Here is a 24,233-nt window from a genome sequence, read left to right on the forward strand (position 1 = left end):
GGGTATTATGGGTGCCTATCACCTTCTAGAAGGGGCTTCTAGAAGCTTTTCCATTTTGTTCATGACAACATGAAAAAGGCCCATTAAGAATTTTCAATAAAATTCTTATGAAATGAAATTAATCCACAAGGCCCAATTAATCATATTATGGCCGAGTGACATTAAGTCATCAAATGAACTTGTCAAAAAAATTTATTGACATTCATTTCATCCTTTGTCTCAAAAGACAAAAATACCCTTTTGACTATTTTCGTACTTGTTTTGACTTAGCTTCCAGTTTAACTATTCCTATCGATGTGATTCGTGACAGTGACCTCATGGACCCAAATGAACAAAGCTTTAGCTAAACACTTGGACTCAAAAGTTCACAAACCTTTTCCAAGTTTAGCTTAATGCCAGCTGACTCCACTAAAGAGCTGACACTGAAAATCTCTCGGTTCAAATGAATTTGTTTTCTACTCAAGAATTCGACCTAATTATAATGAGCGGATCCACTGAATATTATCTATGCTACCCTTCATGAATGTCATCAGCTAGTCGGGATTTACTAAATTACCATTTTACCCTTCTAGCTGTTATTTCCTCAACTCCTTTGTCGCTTGTGAATAAGTTAGAAACAATGTATTGACGAGGAGCTAACAAGTCACATTGTTTCATCCAAAAGAGTCAGGACTTAATTTGGACACTGGCCAGTTCATTTATTCACACTCCAAGGAACAAAGCATGAGGTGACATACATTGCATTTCAGCAATCTTGTACATGAATTCCATATCTATGAGAACTTCACAAAGTTACTCATGACATACTCACAACTTAGTATTTCACCAATAGGCCCTGTTCGGAATGACATAGTGAGTCCGAACTCTGACTTTCTCAAATGAGAATACTAAGGTGTGAAATGGCATGTCTCATTTCAGGATTAAGGTAAGCATGATGCAATTCATACATAGTGACTTCGAGACATAAGAGGTTAAATGGTTTGTTCTTATATTGTCTCTAGAAGTGCACTGGTCAATTCAGTACCTTCGGAAGATACCTAGAAGAACTATAGAGTCCCCAACTCTCAATGCCTCATAACCAGACATCATAGGTTCTTCTAACAATCATACTGAGGTCAATAGTCCTTTGACCCTAAGATTGCGAATATATCGTTTTAAGCAAACTACGAAGAGTTTGTTCATGCAAATCTACATTTGTCTCTTCGTAAGTTGTTAAGTTTGTTTATGGACTAAAAGACTAAGGTTTTATCATAAAGCTTCAAACAAAGAAAGAATGAATGAACGTTTCAACTTTATTAATGAATAAGCAATTACAAGCAAGAGTCCTCGTAAGACTATATGACATCAAATGTACATAAATAGACACTACTACTCTTCTTGTGGGCACCATTGACAACAAACTCCCACTTGACTCAAAGAAGATGTGAGTAGTCCTACATGCCTAATCCCTCTCGAAGTTGGTCGAAGACCATGTTCGCTAGGGCCTTGGTGAATGGATCTGCAAGAGATCTACTTCACCTCCACGTCTCCGCGTTGCGCGATCTCTCGAATCAAATGGTATTTCCTCTCAATATGCTTAGAGCGCTTATGGCTTCTAGGTTCCTTTGAGTTAGCGACGGCCCCACTATTATCACAATAAAGGGTCATGGGCTCGTCGACGTTTGGAACAACTTCCAAATACTTAAGGAATTTTCTAAGCCATACAGCCTCTTTGGATGCTTCACAACCAGCCACATATTCTGCTTCCATTGTGGAGTCAGCAATGCAAGATTGCTTAATACTTCTCCACACAACAGCTCCACCATTAAGGATGAACACAGATCCCGAAGTGGATTTCCTGGAATCCTTATCCGCTTGAAAATCGGCGTCGGTATATCCCGTCATAGTCAGGTCAGTACCTTAGTATGTAAGCATCAAGTTCCTAGTTCTTCGAAGATACTTAAGAACATGCTTAACAGCAATCCAGTGCTCGGGTCCAGGGTTGGATTGGAAACGGCTAACTACGCCAACGGCGAAACATATATCAGGTCTAGTGCAAAGCATAGCATACATAAGGCTTCCTACGGCAGAGGCGTAAGGAATCTTCCTCATGTCTTCAATCTCTTGTGCAGTCTTGGGAGACTGGTCCTTAGAGAGTGAAACTCCATGCCTAAAGGGTGTTTGACCCCTCTTGCAGTCTTGCATCGAGAAGCGATCCATCACCTTATCAATATAAGATACTTGAGAGAGCGACAGGGTCTGGTTTTTCCTATCTCGAAAGATTTGGATTCCCAGAATGTACGCGGCTTCTCCTAGATCCTTCATATCGAATTGCTTTGCTAGCCAGACCTTAACCTCAGATAACTTACCCACGTAATTACCAATGAGAAGTATATCATCGACATATAGTACCAGAAACACAACTTTACCTTCATGTATTAACTTGTAAACACAAGGCTCATCTATTGACTGTTCAAAGCCAAAGCTCTTTACAGTTTCATCGAATCTAATATTCCATGACCTAGATGCTTGCTTTAGTCCATAAATGGATTTAAGCAACTCACAAACCTTGGTCTCTTGACCTTTATCCACGAAACCGTCTGGTTGAGCCATGTAAATGCGCTCGTCAAGATTGCCATTCAGAAAGGCTGTCTTGACATCCATTTGCCAGATCTCATAGTCGAGAGCTGCAGCTATGGATAGGAGTATGCGGATGGATTTAAGCATTGCGACTGGCGAGAAGGTTTCTTCATAGTCAATCCCTTCTTGTTGGGTATAACCCTTTGCCACAAGTCGTGCTTTGAACGTCTCGACGTTCCCATCACGACCCCTTTTCTTCTTGTATATCCACTTACACCCTACGGGTTTAATCCCTTCAGGAAGGTCTATAAGTTTCCAGACTTTGTTGACATACATCGAGTGCATTTCAACTTTCATGGCGGCAAGCCAAAGGTTTGATTCAGAACAAGCCAGCGCTTGGCTATAGGAAACAGGGTCATCCATGTCGGAGACGGCTACAAGAGAGTCTCCATAAGACATGTACCTGTCAGGCTTTTGAACAGCCCTCCCACTACGTCGAAGTACTACTTGACGAGATTCTGATGAGTTAGGTTGTGTTTCAGTTGGGGTAAGAACAGTTCTTACAGATGAGGTAGAAGCTTCCTCACCCAACTTTTCTTCAAGCACAATTTTGCTTCTAGGTTTCGCATCCTTCATAAAGTCCTCCTCAAGGAAACGAGCATTCGTGCTAACGAAAGTCTTATCGTCCTCGGGACTATAGAAAGTAAAACCTTTGGTTTCCTTCGGATATCCTACAAACAGGCACAATTCTGACCTACTAGCCAACTTGCTAGTCTTTTGCCTCAGCACGTGTGCAGGGCAACCCCAAATTCGGATGCGGCCAAGATTCACTTTACGGCCAGTCCATCGTTCATAAGGAGTACCAGGAACCGTTTTGGACGGAACTTGGTTCAGAATGTAGGCGGCTGTTTCGAGGGCATATCCCCAAAAGGAAAGCGGGAGTGATGAGTAACTCATCATTGATCTAACCATCTCCATAAGAGTTCGGTTTCTTCTCTCTGACACTCCGTTTTGTTGAGGTGTGCCAGGCGCGGTAAGCTGAGAAGCGATACCTTCTTCTTTAAGAAAGTCATCGAACTCTCCAGACATATACTCACCACCTCGATCAGATCGAAGGGTTTTGATCACTTTGCCAGTTTGCTTTTCCACTAAAGCCCTAAAGACCTTAAATACGTTAAAGGTCTCGGATTTGTGTTTAAGCAAATAGACAAACCCATATCTTGAGTAGTCATCAGTGAAGGTAACGAAGTATTCGTATCCTCCACGTGCCTGTTGGTTGAGCGGACCACATACATCAGAATGTATTAGTTCCAGCAACTCAGTGGCTCTTCGACCCTTATCGGAGAAAGGTCGCTTAGTCATTTTTCCTTCTATGCAGGATTCACAAGTAGGTAGTGAACCTATTGCAGAGGCTTGGAGTGGACCATCCCTCACAAGTCTCTTAATCCTATCTAGACTGATATGACCAAGTCTTAAGTGCAAGAGGTATGTTGATTTTGTTAGATCGGAGGATTCAGAAAGTTTGATCCTCTTTGGCTCCCTAATTAGATCATTATCTATTTCGGTGTCTAAAAGAGAAGGTTGAGTGGGATAGATGTAAAAAAGAGAATTCTTCATTCATGCATCAGTGACAAAAGAATTATCAGGAAACAAAATAGGAATTCCATTCTTAATGAACTTTAAACAATAATCTTGCTCAAGAAGACGAGCAACGGATATTAAGTTCTTCCCAAAGGTAGGAACAAAATAAACATTATTCAAGTTTAAAGTGCGGTCTTCAAAAGACAGCGTCACGGATCCCACAGCCTTCGCGGACACCAGGCTCTCATCACCCCACTTGAAGCAGAAGTCGCCATCCTCTAAGCTTTTGCTTTTCCTAAAACCAGTCAAGGAGCAGCAAATATGGTTAGTAGCAGCGGAGTCAATAATCCACGATGATACATTATCAGCTACTAAACAGGCTTCAGTAACAAGTACAATACCTTTAGCTTTGGTTTTGAGGTAGGCGGGACAGTTCCTATTATCGGCCTTGTAAGGTCTCTTCACAGTTCCAGAGGCGGAGGCTTTTTGCTCAGTAGCATGTGCCTCTCCTTGATTCCTCTTTCTCTTAGTGAAACCTACAGCAGTGCGAAGTTCCTCCATAAGCTTGGTAACAGTGTACTCTAGCTTGTTAATGGAGTAGTTCATCTTGAAGGTATCAAGAGATGCGGGGAGAGTTTCTAAGATCACATCTATGACATTCTTCCCATCAATCTCAGATCCTAGGATTTCCATTTTACTCAGATGACTAATGATCAATATCATAAAGTCTCCAATAGGAGTCCTAGCCTGCATATGACAGTTCATATACTGTCGGACTGCTTGTAGCCTTGTTTGACGCCTTTGCCCTCCAAACATCTCAAGGAGATTGTAGAGCATGTCAGCGGCAGTCTCGAAGTCACGATGTTGCTCTTTCAGCATATTGTTCATAGATGCCAAGATATAGCACCTCACAATCTCATCGGATCGAAGCCAGGCCGCTAAGGCGTCATTGTCCTCTTGAGTTGAATCATCATTCGTCAGAGGAGGACATGGGGTGGTGAGTACCCATTTGTGCTTGTTAACGGTAGGTATTATGTCGAGGTTACGTTTCGAGTCTATGTAGTTTTCGTTTTCGAGTTTGATCGAGGAAAGAAAGATTGAGAGATGGTTGAGAGACATATTGCCTATATAAGTTGAAACAAGTTTATGATTAGTCTTTGGTTTAGGATTTAAGTTTTATTAAGACTTTTATAAAATCCAAAGGTGTTATAAACCAAACGATAATTTACTCCCTCAAGAGAAGGCCGCAAAAAATCTCCATTTATAAGTAAATGACACATCATTAATGCTAAGCCAAGATGTCAATACATCTATTTTGACTAGCCACCTTTTAAATTGGTTTGATCACTCACATCCTTTCGCAGAGCCTCAAGGGAGGATACTAGGGATTGAGCCTAAGTGTGCAACCAACCACTTAGTCCAAAAGATCAGCTTTGAAAAACAATCCCCCAAGGGGAGGCCTTGCCATCATTGCATCACTCTCGGACGTAGCTCATTGAGCAATGATCGAAGCAATAACGCCTTGGAGTACTCACATTTAAGTGAGGGTCGCAAGAGCGGCTCTTAGTCCCACGTTATTGCATCTTTCACTAGTGTCGGGGATCATGGGTTACAAACAACGAATATAACCCTCCCACTTAGTTTTTGGAGTTGGTTCATCGACTCTTTTAAGTTCGGAAACAAATTTCCTAGTTAGAGAGCGACAGAGCGGACAACTAGAAGAGAATCCTAGATCGACATGTTCAGAGCAGTATTAGTGCATAAAGGCACAAGGGACATACTCGATCTTTTCCTATTTTCTATTTCGGGAAAGTGCGTGAGGGAAGTGTGAACTTCAACTCACTCGAACACTTGAAAGTTTGAGATTACACATCTTTTTATTTTTCGGCTTTGTCTACAAAGAGACCTCCCACTCAAATTTTCAAGAGCATAAAGATTTTGAACATATGTCATATAGATATAGTTTTGAAAACATTTTGAAAACTTATTTGATTTGGATGACAAAATATTTTTCAAGTTTGAAAGTGAAAACAATTTTTCAAAATTCAAACTAGTTTTGTAAAAATTCAATTTCAATTAAACTTTCAAAAATCAAAACATTTTTATCTTACACATCATGTTTATAATCTTATAAAAAACAATTTTGCTCAAGAAAATTTCCTCATTAGAGTTCTATAACTCATGGTAGTGGGGTTGAAAATCCGGAATTCTAAAAAACTGGAGTTTCAGCACAGCCGCGCACCTCGGAGTAAAATCGCCATAACTGGCGGCTCCGATGTCCTTTTGAGCCGAAACCGGTGGCATTGGACAGAGGACAGACAGAGCTTTAATTTGATTCAAGAATCATTAAATTTAGATTTCTGAGCAGAGAGTTATTCCGCTTTTAATGCGGGTTTACATTCCAGCTCGAAGAAAAAGAAATAAATTAAAGCTTCGTCCTTTTAGGTGCGAAAAAGAATCGAGTGTAACGGAACGTTTTATGAAGGTTATTAAAGCTTTTATTTGTGTTTTATTAGCAAGGTAATAACAGAGAATAAAAGAAATAATCAACATGCATAAAACGATTCAAGTAAATAAACGAAACTAGCAAGAAAACAAAACTAGTCACAAAATTTTACTCGAAAATTCTCAAATCTTTAAAACACGTTTTTCAATATAAAAAAATAAAAACTTTTAGAACTGATTCTAATGTGTTTTAACATCATCCCAAACTCATAGAAAATCAACATGGTTTTTAATTTAAAGGCATGAGCAATAAATTAAAAAAAAAATCTAAGATTACAATTCTAACTTGTCACAAAATTAGTAAACTTTCGAAAACGATTTTCAAGCTCATAATTTAAAAACATGCACATGCATTCCTTTGACCATAGCTTTGATACCATTTGTTGGAATCGATCTAGGGTTTAAGAAAAAGTTTAACGCTTCATTAAGCGGCGGAATTTTAAAAATTTTCTTTTTAAGTAAAACTAGTTTTTACTAACCCAGACAAGAGCATGTACATGTAAATAAAAACTAATATGAGCTATTAAAGTTACTAACCTTTCTTGAAGCTTGAACCTTGTAGAAGCTTTTGGAAAGTTGCAACGCTCGTCTCCCGTCGCAGCACGTCTCTCTTTCTTTCCTCGGCACCTCGAGCAACCACGAAAGTTTCTATCACTAAATCACTCGAAAAGAAGGAATCAGTGAGTGGGCACTTTTAAACACTACGACTTAAGAACGAGTCTCAAAGTCGCAGAGCTAAACACTAGGTCGAGTGAGGACCTAGGTGCCAAGACAAGAAAAATCGAAAATATAAACTAGAGAGAGAGAGAGGAAGGGGCGGCCAAGTCTAGAGAGAGAAGCTCTCAATCTCTAAAACTTTGCATGAATGAAAAGTGTGGAATGAGGCTCCTATTTATAGGAGAGGTCTCACCTTCAATAAGGTAGTTTCCTCTTCTATAGAATATCACATATTCATGAGCCAATTTCCCTTTTCCTTCAAAGAGGTGCACGTCCAAGACAAAACAAGTAAGTCCTTGGATTTGTTTCCTCTTTTGTTTGCTTCTCTCTTGACCACATTTGGGCGCCCACCATGTTTCCTCTTAGGGGAAATTTGTTTCCTCTTTTTCTTTTGGCAAGTATCTTGATACATTTATGCACAAAATATTCTCTCTTCCTATGGGTATTATGGGTGCCTATCACCTTCTAGAAGGGGCTTCTAGAAGCTTTTCCATTTTGTTCATGACAACATGAAAAAGGCCCATTAAGAATTTTCAATAAAATTCTTATGAAATGAAATTAATCCACAAGGCCCAATTAATCATATTATGGCCGAGTGACATTAAGTCATCAAATGAACTTGTCAAAAAAATTTATTGACATTCATTTCATCCTTTGTCTCAAAAGACAAAAATACCCTTTTGACTATTTTCGTTCTTGTTTTGACTTAGCTTCCAGTTTAACTATTCCTATCGATGTGATTCGTGACAGTGACCTCATGGACCCAAATGAACAAAGCTTTAGCTAAACACTTGGACTCAAAAGTTCACAAACCTTTTCCAAGTTTAGCTTAATGCCAGGTGACTCCACTAAAGAGCTGACACTGAAAATCTCTCGGTTCAAATGAATTTGTTTTCTACTCAAGAATTCGACCTAATTATAATGAGCGGATCCACTGAATATTATCTATGCTACCCTTCATGAATGTCATCAGCTAGTCGGGATTTACTAAATTACCATTTTACCCTTCTAGCTGTTATTTCCTCAACTCCTTTGTCGCTTGTGAATAAGTTAGAAACAATGTATTGACGAGGAGCTAACAAGTCACATTGTTTCATCCAAAAGAGTCAGGACTTAATTTGGACACTGGCCAGTTCATTTATTCACACTCCAAGGAACAAAGCATGAGGTGACATACATTGCATTTCAGCAATCTTGTACATGAATTCCATATCTATGAGAACTTCACAAAGTTACTCATGACATACTCACAACTTAGTATTTCACCAATAGGCCCTGTTCGGAATGACATAGTGAGTCCGAACTCTGACTTTCTCAAATGAGAATACTAAGGTGTGAAATGGCATGTCTCATTTCAGGATTAAGGTAAGCATGATGCAATTCATACATAGTGACTTCGAGACATAAGAGGTTAAATGGTTTGTTCTTATATTGTCTCTAGAAGTGCACTGGTCAATTCAGTACCTTCGGAAGATACCTAGAAGAACTATAGAGTCCCCAACTCTCAATGCCTCATAACCAGACATCATAGGTTCTTCTAACAATCATACTGAGGTCAATAGTCCTTTGACCCTAAGATTGCGAATATATCGTTTTAAGCAAACTACGAAGAGTTTGTTCATGCAAATCTACATTTGTCTCTTCGTAAGTTGTTAAGTTTGTTTATGGACTAAAAGACTAAGGTTTTATCATAAAGCTTCAAACAAAGAAAGAATGAATGAACGTTTCAACTTTATTAATGAATAAGCAATTACAAGCAAGAGTCTTCGTAAGACTATATGACATCAAATGTACATAAATAGACACTACTACTCTTCTTGTGGGCACCATTGACAACACCTACATGGCGCACCTAAGACGCCTACATGGCGCAACTTAAGACGCCTACATGGCGCACGTAAGACGCGTAAAGGCGCAGCCCGTAAGACACCTACATGGCGCAACCGAAGACGCCTACATGGCGCACGTAAGACGCGTAAAGGCGCAGCCCGTAAGACGCCTACATGGCGCAACATAAGATGCCTACATGGCGCACGTAAGACGCGTAAAGGCGCAGCCCGTAAGACGCCTACATGGCGCAACCTAAGACGCCTACATGGCGCACGTAAGACGCGTAAAGGCGCAACCCGTAAGACGCCTACATGGTGCAACCTAAGACGCCTACATGGCGCACGTAAGACGCGTAAAGGCGCAACCCGTAAGACGCCTACATGGCGCAACCTAAGACGCCTATATGGCGCACCTAAGACGCCTACATGGCGCACTTAAGACGCCTACATGGCGCAACCCGTAAGACGCCTACATGGCGCAACCTAAGACGCATACATGGCGCACCTAAGACGCCTACATGGTGCACTTAAGACGCCTACATGGCGTAACCCGTAAGACGCCTACATGGCGCAACCTAAGACGCCTACATGGCGCACGTAAGACGCGTAAAGGCGCAACCCGTAAGACGCCTACATGGCGCAACTTAAGACGCCTACATGGCGCACGTAAGACGCGTAAAGGCGCAGCCCGTAAGACACCAACATGGCGCAACCGAAGACGCCTACATGGCGCACGTAAGACGCGTAAAGGCGCAGCCCGTAAGACGCCTAGATGGCGCAACCTAAGACGCCTACATGGCGCACGTAAGACGCGTAAAGGCGCAGCCCGTAAGACGCCTACATGGCGCAACCTAAGACGCCTACATGGCGCACGTAAGACGCGTAAAGGCGCAACCGTAAGACGCCTACATGGCGCAACCTAAGACGCCTACTGTTGTCAATGGTGCCCACAAGAAGAGTTGTAGTCTTTATTTTGAACATTTGATGTAATAGAGTCTCATGAAGACTCTTGCTTGTAATTGCCTATTCATTCATTAATAAAGTTGAAACGTTCATTCAATCTTCCTTGTCTGAAGCTTTATGATAAAACCATAGTCTTTTAGTCCATAAACAAACTTAACAACTTACGAAGAGACAAATGTAGATTTGCATGAACAAACGTTTCGTAGTTTGCTTAAAACGATATATTCGCAATCTTAGGGTCAAAGGACTATTGACCTCAGTATGATTGTTAGAAGAATCTATGATGTCTGGTTATGAGGCATTGAGAGTTAGGAACTCTATAGTTCTTCTAGGTATCTTCCGAAGGTACTGAATTGACCAGTGCACTTCTAGAGACAAGATAAGAACAAACCATTTAACCTCTTATGTCTCGAAGTCACTATGTATGAATTGCATCATGCTTACCTTAATCCTGAAATGAGACATGCCATTTCACACCTTAGTATTCTCATTTGAGAAAGTCAAAGTTCGGACTCACTATGTGATTCCGAACAAGGCCTATTGGTGAAGTACTAAGTTGTGAGTCTGTCATGAGTAACTTTGTGAAGTTCTCTTAGATATGGAATTCATGTACAAGACTGCTGAAATGCAATGTATGTCACCTCATGCTTTGTTCCTTGGAGTGTGAATAAATGAACTGGCCAGTGTCCAAATTGAGTCTTGACTCTTTTGGATGAAACAATGTGACTTGTTAGCTCCTCGTCAATACATTGTTTCTAACTTATTCATAAGCGACAAAGGAGTTGAGGAAATAACAGCTAGAAGGGTAAAATGGTAATTTAGTAAATCCCGACTAGCTGATGACATTCATGAAGGGTAAACATAGATAATATTCAGTGGATCCGCTCATCATAATTAGGTCGAATTCTTGAGTAGAAAATAAATTCATTTGAACCGAGAGATTTTCAGTGTCAGCTCTTTAGTGGAGTCAGTTGGCATTAAGCTAAACTTGGAAAAGGTTTGTGAACTTTTGAGTCCAAGTGTTTAGCTAAAGCTTTGTTCATTTGGGTCCATGAGGTCACTGTCACGAATCACATCGATAGGAATAGTTAAACTGGAAGCTAAGCCAAAACAAGAACGAAAATAGTTAAAAGGGTATTTTTGTCTTTTGAGACAAACGATGAAATGAATGTCAATAAATTTTTGACAAGGTCATTTTATGACATGTTTCACTCGGCCATGACTTGATCATTGGGCCTTGTGAATTAATTTCATTTCATGAGAATTTTATTTGAAAATTCTAAATGGGCCTTTTCTTATGTTGTCATGAACAAGTGAAGAAAATTCTAGAAGCCTTTTCTAGAACATGTTGGGCGCCCATAATACCCAAGATAGAGAGTTTATTTTGTGCATAAATGTATTTAGATACTTGCCAAAAGAAAAAGAGGAAACAAATTTGCATAAGGATGCATAAGGGAATCGGCCACATTGAGAGAAAAGGCAAGCTTTGAACAAAATAGGAAACAAATCAAGGTTTCTAGAAGCCCTAGCTTGGCCGAGTATCTCAAAGGGAAAAAAAGAGGAAATTGCTCATGAATATGTGATATTCTATAGAAGAGGAAACTACCTTATTGAAGGTGAGACCTCTCCTATAAATAGGAGCCTCATTTCCTCACAATTCATTCATCCAAGTTTAAGAGATTTGAGAGACTCTCTCTCTAGAACTTGGCCGAAAATCCTCTCTCTCTCTCTCTAGTTTATTTTCGATTATTTCTTGTCTTGGCACCTAGGTCCTCACTCGACCTAGTGTTTAGCTCTGCGACTTCGAGACTCGTTCTCAAGTCGTAGTGTTTAAAAGTGCCCACTCACTGATTCCTTCTTTTCGAGTGATTTAGTGATAGAAACTTTCGTGGTTGCTCGAGGTGCCGAGGAAAGAAAGAGAGACGTGCTGCGAGGGGAGACGAGCGTTGCAACTTTCCAAAAGCTTCTACAAGGTTCAAGCTTCAAGAAAGGTTAGTAACTTTAATAGCTCATATTAGTTTTTATTTACATGCACATGCTCTTGTCTAGGTTAGTAAAAACTAGTTTTACTTAAAAAGAAATTTTTTAAAATTCCGCCGCTTAACGAAGCGTTAAACTTTTTCTCAAACCCTAGATCGATTCCAACACCTACATGGCGCACGTAAGATGCGTAAAGGCGCAACCCGTAAGACGCCTACATGGCGCAACCTAAGACGCCTACATGGCGCACCTAAGACGCCTACATGCCGCACTTAAGACGCCTACATGGCGCAACCAGTAAGACGCCTACATGGCGCAACCTAAGACGCATACATGGCGCACCTAAGACGCCTACATGGCGCACTTAAGACGCCTACATGGCGCAACCCGTATGACTCCTACATGGCGCAACCTAAGACGCCTATGTGGCGCACGTAAGACGCGTAAAGGAGCAACCCGTAAGACGCCTACATGGCACAACTTAAGACGCCTACATGGCGCACGTAAGACGCGTAAAGGCGCAGCCCGTAAGACGCCTACATGGCGCAACCGAAGACGCCTACATGGCGCACGTAAGACGCGTAAAGGCGCAGCCCGTAAGACGCCTACATGGTGCAACCTAAGACGCCTACATGGCGCACGTAAGACGCGTAAAGGCGCAGCCCGTAAGACGCCTACATGGCGCAACCTAAGACGCCTACATGGCGCACGTAAGACGCGTAAAGGCGCAACCCGTAAGACGCCTACATGGTGCAACCTAAGACGCCTACATGGCGCACGTAAGACGCGTAAAGGCGCAAACCGTAAGACGCCTACATGGCGCAACCTAAGACGCCTACATGGCGCACCTAAAACGCCTACATGGCGCACTTAAGACGCCTACATGGCGCAACCGGTAAGACGCCTACATGGCGCAACCTAAGACGCATACATGGTGCACCTAAGACGCCTACATGGCGCACTTAAGACGCCTACATGGCGCAACCCGTAAGACGCCTACATGGCGTAACCTAAGACGCCTACATGGCGCACGTAAGACGCATAAAGGCGCAACCCGTAAGACGCCTACATGGCGCAACTTAAGACGCTTACATGGCGCACGTAAGACGCGTAAAGTCGCAGCCCGTAAGACGCCTACATGGCGCAACCGAAGACGCCTACATGGCGCACGTAAGACGCGTAAAGGCGCAGCCCGTAAGACGCCTACATGGCGCAACCTAAGACGCCTACATGGCGCACGTAAGACGCGTAAAGGCGCAGCCCGTAAGACGCCTACATGGCGCAACCTAAGACGCCTACATGGCGCACGTAAGACGCGTAAAGGCGCAGCCCGTAAGACGCCTACATGGCGCAACCTAAGACGCCTACATGGCGCACGTAAGACGCGTAAAGGCGCAGCCCGTAAGACGCCTACATGGCGCAACCTAAGACTCGTACATGGCGCACGTAAGACGCGTAAAGGCGCAGCCAGTAAGACGCCTACATGGCGCAACCTAAGACGCCTACATGGCGCACGTAAGACGCGTAAAGGCGCAACCCGTAAGACGCCTACATGGCGCAACCTAAGACGCCTACATGGCGCACGTAAGACGCGTAAAGGCGCAACCCGTAAGACGCCTACATGGCGCAACCTAAGACGCCTACATGGCGCAACCCGTAAGACGCCTACATGGCGCAACCTAAGACGCCTACATGGCGCACCTAAAACGCCTACATGGCGCACTTAAGACGCCTACATGGCGCAACCGGTAAGACGCCTACATGGCGCAACCTAAGACGCATACATGGTGCACCTAAGACGCCTACATGGCGCACTTAAGACGCCTACATGGCGCAACCCGTAAAACGCCTACATGGCGTAACCTAAGACGCCTACATGGCGCACGTAAGACGCATAAAGGCGCAACCCGTAAGACGCCTACATGGCGCAACTTAAGACGCCTACATGGCGCACGTAAGACGCGTAAAGGCGCAGCCCGTAAGATGCCTACATGGCGCAACCGAAGACGCCTACATGGCGCACGTAAGACGCGTAAAGGCGCAACCCGTAAGACGCCTACATGGCGCAACCTAAGACGCCTACATGGCGCACGTAAGACGCGTAAAGGCGCAGCCCGTAAGACGCCTACATGGCGCAACCTAAGACGCCTACATGGCGACGTAAGACGCGTAAAGGCGCAACCCGTAAGACGCCTACATGGCGCAACCTAAGACGTCTACATGGCGCACGTAAGACACGTAAAGGCGCAACCCGTAAGAAGCCTACATGGCGCAACCTAAGACGCCTACATGGCGCACGTAAGACGCGTAAAGGCGCAACCTGTAAGACGCCTACATGGCGCAGCCTAAGACGCCTACATGGCGCACTTAAGACACCTACATGGCGCACGTAAGACGCGTAAAGGCGCAACCCGTAAGACGCCTACATGGCGCAACCTAAGACGCCTACATGGCGCACCTAAGACGCCTACATGCCGCACTTAAGACGCCTACATGGCGCAACTCGTAACACGCCTACATGGCGCAACCCGTAAGACGCCTACATGGCGCAACCTAAGACGCCTATGCGGCGCACGTAAGACGCGTAAAGGCGCAACCCGTAAGACGCCTACATGGCACAACTTAAGACGCCTACATGGCGCAACCCGTAAGACGCCTACATGGCGCAACCTAAGACGCCTACATGGTGCACCTAAGACGCCTACATGGCGCACTTAAGACGCGTACATGGCGCAACCCGTAAGACGCCTACATGGCGTAACCTAAGATGCCTACATGGCGCACGTAAGACGCATAAAGGCGCAACCCGTAAGACGCCTACATGGCGCAACTTAAGACGCCTACATGGCGCACGTAAGACGCGTAAAGGCGCAGCCCGTAAGATGCCTACATGGCGCAACCGAAGACGCCTACATGGCGCACGTAAGACGCGTAAAGGCGCAGCCCGTAAGACGCCTACATGGCGCAACCTAAGACGCCTACATGGTCCACGTAAGACGCGTAAAGGCGCAGCCCGTAAGACGCCTACATGGCGCAACCTAAGACGCCTACATGGCGCACGTAAGACGCGTAAAGGCGCAACCCGTAAGACGCCTACATGGCGCAACCTAAGACGTCTACATGGCGCACGTAAGACACGTAAAGGCGCAACCCGTAAGAAGCCTACATGGCGCAACCTAAGACGCCTACATGGCGCACGTAAGACGCGTAAAGGCGCAACCTGTAAGACGCCTACATGGCGCAGCCTAAGACGCCTACATGGCGCACTTAAGACGCCTACATGGCGCACGTAAGACGCGTAAAGGCGCAACCCGTAAGACGCCTACATGGCGCAACCTAAGACGCCTACATGGCGCACCTAAGACGCCTACATGCCGCACTTAAGACGCCTACATGGCGCAACTCGTAACACGCCTACATGGCGCAACCCGTAAGACGCCTACATGGCGCAACCTAAGACGCCTATGCGGCGCACGTAAGACGCGTAAAGGCGCAACCCGTAAGACGCCTACATGGCACAACTTAAGACGCCTACATGGCGCACGTAAGACGCGTAAAGGCGCAGCCCGTAAGACGCCTACATGGCGCCACCGAAGACTCCTACATGGCGCACGTAAGACGCGTAAAGGCGCAGCCCGTAAGACGCCTACATGGCGCAACCTAAGACGCCTACATGGCGCACGTAAGACGCGTAAAGGCGCAGCCCGTAAGACGCCTACATGGCGCAACCTAAGACGCCTACATGGCGCACGTAAGACGCGTAAAGGCGCAACCCGTAAGACGCCTACATGGCGCAACCTAAGACGCCTACATGGCGCACGTAAGACGCGTAAACGCGCAGCCCGTAAGACACCAACATGGCGCAACCGAAGACGCCTACATGGCGCACGTAAGACGCGTAAAGGCGCAGCACGTAAGACGCCTACATGGCGCAACCTAAGACGCCTACATGGCGCACGTAAGACGCGTAAAGGCGCAACTCGTAAGACGCCTACATGGCGCAACCTAAGACGCCTACATGGGTTTAACGCTTCGTTAAGCGACGGAATTTTAAAAATTTTCTTTTGAAGTAAAACTAGTTTTTACTAACCTAGACAAGAGCATGTGCATGTAAATAAAAACTAATATGAGCTATTAAAGTTACTAACCTTTTTGATGCTTGAACGTTGATGAGACTTTGGAAGGTTGGCAACGTTCGTCTCCCCTCGCAGCACGTCTCTCTTTTCTTTCCTCGGGAACTCGAGCAACCACGATAGTTTCTATCACTAAATCACTCGAAAAGAAGGAATCAGTGAGTGGGCACTTTTAAACACTACGACTTGAGAACGAGTCTCGAAGTCGCAGAGCTAAACACTAGGTCGAGTGAGGACCTAGGTGCCAAGACAAGAAATAATCGAAAATAAACTAGAGAGAGAGAGAGGATTTTCGGCCAAGTTCTAGAGAGAGAGTCTCTCAAATCTCTTAAACTTGGATGAATGTGAAAATGAGAAGAATGAGGCTCCTATTTATAGGAGAGGTCTCACCTTCAATAAGGTAGTTTCCTCTTCTATAAAATGAGCCAATTTCCTCTTTCTTTTCCTTGAGAAGCTCGGCCAAAATAGACTTCATTAAGTCTTGGAATAGTTTCCTATTTTGTTCCATGCCTTGCCTTGTCTCTCTCTTGGCCGAATTCCATATAGCATCCTCATGCAAATTTGTTTCCTCTTTTTCTTTTGGCAAGTATCTTGATACATTTATGCACAAAATATTCTCTCTTGGTTGGGTATGTTGGGCGCCTATGTCTTCTAGAATGGGCTTCTAGAAGCTTTTCCATTTGTTCATGACAACATGAAAAAGGCCCAATAAGAATTTTCAATAAAATTCTTATGAAATGAAATTAATTCACAAGGCCCAATGATCAAGTCATGGCCGAGTGAAACATGTCATAAAATGACCTTGTCAAAAATTTATTGACATTCATTTCATTGTTTGTCTCAAAAGACAAAAATACCCTTTTCACTATTTTCGTTCTTGTTTTGACTTAGCTTCCAGTTTAACTATTCCTATCGATGTGATTCGTGACAGTGACCTCATGGACCCAAATGAACAAAGCTTTAGCTAAACACTTGGACTCAAAAGTTCACAAACCTTTTCCAAGTTTAGCTTAATGCCAACTGACTCCACTAAAGAGTTGACACTGAAAATCTCTCGGTTCAAATGAATTTATTTTCTACTCAAGAATTCGACCTAATTATGATGAGCGGATCCACTGAATATTATCTATGTTTACCCTTCATGAATGTCATCAGCTAGTCGGGATTTACTAAATTACCATTTTACCCTTCTAGCTGTTATTTCCTCAACTCCTTTGTCGCTTGTGAATAAGTTAGAAACAATGTATTGACGAGGAGCTAACAAGTCACATTGTTTCATCCAAAAGAGTCAGGACTCAATTTGGACACTGGCCAGTTCATTTATTCACACTCCAAGGAACAAAGCATGCGGTGACATACATTGCATTTCAGCAATCTTGTACATGAATTCCATATCTATGAGAACTTCACAAAGTTACTCATGACAGACTCACAACTTAGTACTTCACCAATAGGCCTTGTTCGGAATCACATAGTGAGTCCGAACTTTGACTTTCTCAAATGAGAATACTAAGGTGTGAAATGGCATGTCTCATTTCAGGATTAAGGTAAGCATGATGCAATTCATACATAGTGACTTCGAGACATAAGAGGTTAAATGGTTTGTTCTTATATTGTCTCTAGAAGTGCACTGGTCAATTCAGTATCTTCGGAAGATACCTAGAAGAACTATAGAGTCCCAAACTCTCAATGCCTCATAACCAGACATCATAGATTCTTCTAACAATCATACTGAGGTCAATAGTCCTTTGACCCTAAGATTGCGAATATATCGTTTTAAGCAAACTACGAAGAGTTTGTTCATGCAAATCTACATTTGTCTCTTCGTAAGTTGTTAGGTTTGTTTATGGACTAAAAGACCAGGGTTTTATCATAAAGCTTCAGACAAGGAAGATTGAATGAATGTTTCAACTTTTTATTAATGAATAAGCAATTACAAGCAAGAGTCTTCGTAAGACTATATGACATCAAATGTACATAAATAGACACTACTACTCTTCTTGTGGGCACCATTGACAACAAACTCCCACTTGACTCAAAGAAGATGTGAGTAGTCCTTCATGCCTAATCCCTCTAGAAGTTGGTCGAAGACCATGTTCGCTAGGGCCTTGGTGAATGGATCTGCCAGAGATCTACTTCACCTCCACGTCTCCGCGTTGCGCGATCTCTCGAATCAAAATGGTATTTCCTCTCAATATGTTTAGAGCGCTTATGGCTTCTAGGTTCCTTTGAGTTAGCGACAGCCCCACTATTATCACAATAAAGGGTCATGGACTTGTCGACGTTTGGAACAACTTCCAAATACTTAATGAATTTTCTAAGCCATACAGCCTCTTTGGATGCTTCACAAGCAGCCACATATTCTGCTTCCATTGTGGAGTCAGCAATGCAAGATTGCTTAATACTTCTCCACACAACAGCTCCACCATTAAGGATGAACACAGATCCCGAAGTGGATTTCCTGGAATCCTTATCCGCTTGAAAATTGGAGTCGGTATATCCCGTCATAGTCAGGTCAGTACCTGAGTATGTAAGCATCAAGTTCCTAGTTCTTCGAAGATACTTAAGAACATGCTTAACAGCAATCCAGTGCGTGGGTCCAGGGTTGGATTGGAAACGACTAACTATGCCAACGGCGAAACAGATGTCAGGTCTAGTGCAAAGCATAGCATACATGAGGCTTCCTACGGCAGAGGCGTAAGGAATCTTCCTCATGTCTTCAATCTCTTGTGCAGTCTTGGGAGACTGGTCCTTAGAGAGTGAAACTCCATGCCTAAAGGGTGTTTGACCCCTCTTGCAGTCTTGCATCGAGAAGCGATCCATCACGTTATCAATATAAGATGCTTGAGAGAGCGACAGGGTCCGGCTTTTCCTATCTCGAAAGATTTGGATTCCCAGAATGTACGCGGCTTCTCCTAGATCCTTCATATCGAATTGCTTTGCTAGCCAGACCTTAACCTCAGATAACTTACCCACGTCATTACCAATGAGTAGTATATCATCGACATATAGTACCAGAAACACAACTTTGCCTTCGTGTATTAACTTGTAAACACAAGGCTCATCTATTGACTGTTCAAAGCCGAAGCTCTTTACAGTTTCATCGAATCTAATATTCCATGACCTAGATGCTTGCTTTAGTCCATAAATGGATTTATGCAACTCACAAACCTTGGTCTCTTGACCTTTATCCACGAAACCGTCTGGTTGAGCCATGTAAATGCGCTCGTCAAGATTGCCATTCAGAAAGGCTGTCTTGACATCCATTTGCCAGATCTCATAGTCGAGAGCTGCAGCTATGGATAGGAGTATGCGGATGGATTTAAGCATTGCGACTGGCGAGAAGGTTTCTTCATAGTCAATCCCTTCTTGTTAGGTATAACCCTTTGCCACAAGTCGTGCTTTGAACGTCTCAACGTTCCCATCAGGACCCCTTTTCTTCTTGTATATCCACTTACACCCTGCGGGTTTAATCCCTTCAGGAAGGTCTACAAGTTTCCAGACTTTGTTGACATACATCGAGTGCATCTCAACTTTCATGGCGTCAAGCCAAAGGTTTGATTCAGAACAAGCCATTGCTTGGCTATAGGAAACAGGATCATCCATGTCGGAGACGGCTACAAGAGAGTCTCCATAAGACATGTACCTGTCAGGCTTTTGAGTAGCCCTCCCACTACGTCTAAGTACTACTTGACGAGATTCTGATGAGTTAGGTTGTGTTTCAGTTGGGGTAAGAACAGTTCTTACAGATGAGGTCGAAGCTTCCTCACCCAACTTTTCTTCAAGCACAATTTTGCTTCTAGGTTTCGCATCCTTCATAAAGTCCTCCTCAAGAAAACGAGCATTCGTGCTAACGAAAGTCTTATCGTCCTCGGGACTATAGAAAGTAAAACCTTTGGTTTCCTTCGGATATCCTACAAACAGGCACAATTCTGACCTACTAGCCAACTTGCTAGTCTTTTGCCTCAGCACGTGTGCAGGGCAACCCCAAATTCGGATGCGGCCAAGATTCACTTTACGGCCAGTCCATCGTTCATAAGGAGTACCAGGAACCGTTTTGGACGGAACTTGGTTCAGAATGTAGGCGGCTGTTTCGAGGGCATATCCCCAAAAGGAAAGCGGGAGTGATGAGTAACTCATCATCGATCTAACCATCTCCATAAGAGTTCGGTTTCTTCTCTCTGACACTCCGTTTTGTTGAGGTGTGCCAGGTGCGGTAAGCTGAGAAGCGATACCTTCTTCTTTAAGAAAGTCATCGAACTCTCCAGACATATAGTCACCACCTCGATCAGATCGAAGGGTTTTGATCTCTTTGCCAGTTTGCTTTTCCACTAAAGCCCTAAAGACCTTTAATACGTTAAAGGTCTCGAATTTGTGTTTAAGCAAATAGACAAACCCATATCTTGAGTAATCATCAGTGAAGGTAACGAAGTATTCGTATCCTCCACGTGCCTGTTGGTTGAGCGGACCACATACATCAGAATGTATTAGTTCCAGCAACTCAGTGGCTCTTCGACCCTTATCAGAGAAAGGTCGCTTAGTCATTTTTCCTTCTATACAGGATTCACAAGTAGGCAGTGAGTGTTGTCGCACGAAAATGAACAACTATTTAAAACCTCGGGCGGTTCGATCCAAGGCCGGACCAAGTGATCGCACCCGGGCCAAGAGTGTGAACTCGATAGTCTCGAGCTAGGGTTCTCTCCGATCAACCCGCCTCTCGGGAGAGGTAGGGGGTGAGGAGGATGAGTGACCGTGCCTTGGTTGTCGGCTGCCTACGTACCCGTGCGTGGGATCATGTCAGAACGTAGTTCAAGCGTGTGTGACGCAGTATGAGGCGTGGAGCCTTGGCGGAGAGGCGTGCTCGACGAAGGAAACGGGGCGCGAGGAGTCCTCGGCAGCGTCTCAGAACTTCGGAGATCGCGTACGCGTCTAGCGTGTTAGACGCGTAAGGGTAGCTCTAGTTGAGAACCCTAGGGGCGTGCTTGAGCACCGGAGAACGTTCGGTCAAAGGGAGCGACGTCCGGGAAGTTCCCGTGAGTGCTTCGGGACCTTTGAGAACGAGGGAGAGAGAAAAGAACCTGCTTCAGGCCAAATATGGCATCCAGAGAAGCAGAGAAATCGAGCGTGTCGATAAGAGATGAAGAGAATTATTGGATATTCTTGGATATCTTGGGATGGCTTTCCCCTCAATGAGAGAGGGTATTTATAGGTGTTTGGGAGCCTTAGAAGGTCCCTTTTTCGTCCATGTGGGACTAGGAATGCGTATGGCATCAAGTGGAGGCGCACGGCGCGCGCGGCGCACGAAGGGCGGCGTACAACGCGCGGCGCGCGGCACGCGGCGCGGGGGGCGCGGCGCGCGGGTCACCGGGCGCGGCGCGGGACGCGCGGCGCAGGGTTCCCTGACCGGCGCGGCGCGCTGCCTGGCCGGCGCGGCGCGCTGCTTGCTGCCCGGCTGGCCGGCGCAGCGCGTTGTGTGCGTAGTGGGCGGCTCGTCTTGCCGGGCTTTTGCGGGCCTTCGAATGCCATTCTTCTCACGTGAAATATGAAGTTTTCTACTCGATGAGAGTGACTCGATTTGAGGAGCAAGGCTCGGCCCGGCGAGAGCGACTAGCGACTTGATTCGAGGAGCGACTCGAGGATGACTCGAAGCTTGACTCGAAAATGATTCGAGGCTCGATTCGAGGAACGATTAAAGGCTCGACTCGAGGAACCATTCGAGGCTCGACTCGAGGAGCGAAGCTCGACTCGAGGAGATTGACTCAAGGCTCGACTCGAGGAGCGAAGCTCGACTCGAGGAGTCAGGAGTTTGGGCGAGGGCTTGAAGATTTGCCGCTCTTCAGGACCTCCGGCCTGACCATCGGCCCTTTGAGCGACGTGCCTTCTTGGCGTCTCGGGTTTTCCGAAAACGACCGACAACATTAGCCCCCCAAGTTCGTCGTTCGGGAGGCGTCCCAGCGATGAACTTTTTGTTCTTCTAGTTGGGTGTTTGAGGAAAATGTTTCCCGTGCCTTGTGGCCCCGAGGAAAGTTTTTTTCCTCTTCTCTTTTTTCTTTCTTCTTTTTTTTTTTTTTTTTTTTCAGGTGGTGGCCGCGCGGCGCGCGCCCTGGATGGCGCGGCGCGCGGTCTGTGCTGCACGACCCGCGCGGCGCGCCCCGTGCGCGGGGCTGGGTCGCTTCGCACGGGAGAACTCCGACTTTTTGGAGTTTCTACTCCGATTTTGCTCCTTGTGGGAGTAGGATTTCGACTCTACCCCCCTAGAAGTCTATAAATAGACCTCCCCCCTTCCCTTTACTCCTCACTTTATTTTTTCTCTTTTCTTACGCTTGTTTTCTTCTTTTACGTTTGCATTATGGGTGTCCCTCCCCTTTTCTCAGCTGAGAGTCCCGAGATTGATTTCTCTCTCTTGTTTCAGGGTTCTGAACACGCAGAGGATGATCTCTTCGCGGGATTAAGGGAAGTCCCTCTGCACGTGGAAGAAAATCCAAGCGGAGTAGAGCAGTGGTTGGAGGAAGGCGAGCTGGGTGCGACCGTGCCCGCTGCTCAGCCTCTCGAAGGGTGCGCGCCAACTGGGCATGGTACAGGCGGGGAGTTTGATCGTCCCGCGTCCGGGGAGCCTGCCCCTCGCCTCGTGATCAACTTAGTTGGCGGGGGGGTCCGTGACAAAGTTCGCCTCGACGCGCCGCAGTCCGACTTGGGCTTTCAAGCCGCGTCGGGAGATGTTACGGACGCGGATGCGGTGACTCCGCTAGAGTCGGTTCTCGACGAGATAGACTGCGTGGACGACTTTGGTCCCGAGTCTGAAGATCTCGGAGGTGAGTCAGAGACATGTCCGGGGGCCGAAGGCCTCGCGTCGGAGTGTCCCGAGGTACCGTCGGTGGCTGCCGCGGTCGTGTCGGAGGGCGGGGACCCTTCCGTGGAGCCAGGGGATTCTCAGCCCGAGACCCCTGACGCGGAGGCGTTGGTATCGGCGAGGTCGCTTGCTAGGACGGAGTGGTATCCCGAGGAGGGCCTTGCTGCTCCCGAGGACTTCGATTGTTCGGGGGTCGATGCTTCGAGCACGCTTACCTACCGGACATTCGTCGGTCTCCGGGAGGCTTTTGCCATTCCGTCATCCGTGGCGCTTCTCCGTCCGTTAAAGGACGACCGTCCTTTCCGGCCTCGTCGTGGTTTTGCCGCAGTTTCAGTTGCGAGTCTTAACTGCGGGTTGCGGCTGCCGTTTCAACCCATCGTTCAGCAGCTTCTCGCCCGTCTGGGGGTGCACGCATGTCAGATGAGCCCGGCATTCTACCGCATAGTGGCGATGTGCCACATGGAGTGGCATTGCCAAACCGGGCGGGTGATGACCGTGAGTGATTTTCGCAATCTCATCGCGGTCTTCCCTGCGCCCGGGCAACCCAGCTTCTTTGTGGCCCGCGATCGACGGAATACTAAGCTGATCATCGATTCAGAGAAGTACAATCGACGACCGTGGGTGTGGGTCTCGGCGGAGGCTTTTGGTGACGCCCCGCTCCGGTTCGGCCCCTTGTCCGAGTTTCCTGCTAACGAGGGGGCCGATGATCTCGACTTTGTGAAGGAGATCCGGGGAATGTCGGAGGCTCGGAAAGCCGTTGAACGATTTCGTTCTCCTGAGCTGATGGCTTCCACTGGGTGGTTCCCGCCGTTTCCTCAGCGGACCGAGGGTACCCCAAGTGCCGCATCATCTCTCTCGAGCGGCGATCCTCAAGGTATGTTGACGTTTCGTATTTTTGCTTTTGTTTTTAGCTCAAGGTTTTGACTTTGTCGCTTTTGCAGTCTCTTAGGCTAGGGCGAGGGCTCGGGCTCGTCTAGCGAAGGCTTCCCGGGACCCGAAGTCGTTGGCGGCGGTTCGCCGTCGGATTGCTGCGCGGGATGGTCGGGAGAAACTCGATACCGATCATCGGGCGGAGAGCGGTCCTCGCGCTTCCTTGAAGCGACCTTCCTCCTCGGC

This window comes from Urtica dioica, chromosome 9 (assembly GCF_054948205.1).
Source record: "Urtica dioica subsp. dioica isolate 48M chromosome 9, U.dioica_male_clone48M_v1_H2, whole genome shotgun sequence".
NCBI lineage: Eukaryota > Viridiplantae > Streptophyta > Magnoliopsida > Rosales > Urticaceae > Urtica > Urtica dioica.